This window comes from Centruroides sculpturatus, unplaced genomic scaffold (genome assembly GCF_000671375.1).
Source record: "Centruroides sculpturatus isolate CEXI.00-Female unplaced genomic scaffold, Cexi_2.0 scaffold799, whole genome shotgun sequence".
Lineage (NCBI taxonomy): Eukaryota > Metazoa > Arthropoda > Arachnida > Scorpiones > Buthidae > Centruroides > Centruroides sculpturatus.
In genome coordinates, this window is record NW_019384961.1 from 223,248 (window position 1) to 224,285 (window position 1,038).

Genomic DNA, 1,038 nt, shown 5'->3' on the forward strand with positions numbered 1-1,038 from the left:
TATAATTGTAATAAAGAAATCAATATGCTCAATCAGTTTTGAAATTTGTAAAACTTGAAAAAGTGCTTGAAAAAGTGTGAAAATATCGCTGTATCTAATTTAAAACTTTTGTTTAAAGTTTTACTATTAAAATTACTTTGTTTTAATTTTTATTTATTTTTATAAAATGAATTTTCATATAATAAATCATATTGTCATATTTTTTAGCAAAAATTCTAAAAGAGTCTGAACAGTTAAAACATTATTAATGATGAAGTAAGATAAAAATAATAGATAGAACTTCAAAATTACAAAATTAAAAACATCAAAAAATAAAAACAAAACTCAATATTATGTACAGTAGCTTAACGAGAAATTTGTCTCTTAAGCAAAATACGGTAAAAAAAAAGCAGTCCATTAGTTACTTTTTTCAGTTTTAAGCCAATTTTTACTTCCCTCCGGTCTTGTTTGTACAATGATGTACAGTACTTTCGGCCAATTCCTCCCTTTAGTTACAATAATTCCTAAATATTGAATAAATGACAAAAGTTCTACAAATATTTTCTAGTATGTAGGTTTATAAGAATGAATAAATTCGTATGCCATTAAAACCACTAAAAAATCCACGAATATAGACAATGCTTTAACTCCTCCCATCGTATACAGGTAGCCCTCGGTTTACGCCGCAGTTCCGTTCCTACGAAAGCCGGCGCAAATCGAATCGGCGTAAAACGAACCCATATTTACAGAGAGGTATAGGGTTAGGTTCCACATAAGTGAAAAATACGCAAATAATTTTGTTTATTAATACAATAAAATACAAAGTACAAATAAATTTAATTTTTAAAATGTATTTTATCATAAAATAAAGTTAAATGTTTTTATTAAAAATTTTAGTTTCGGATCTCTTACATTTTTCGGAAAAAGTATCCATCTTTAATTGTTTACATTTTTGTTTTCTTTCATTGAGAATTTTGGAATATGGTCGAATATGATGCTCCTTTTTACATTTGCACTTCTCTCCCAACATTGTCTAACTCACAAACTTCATTCGTCAAA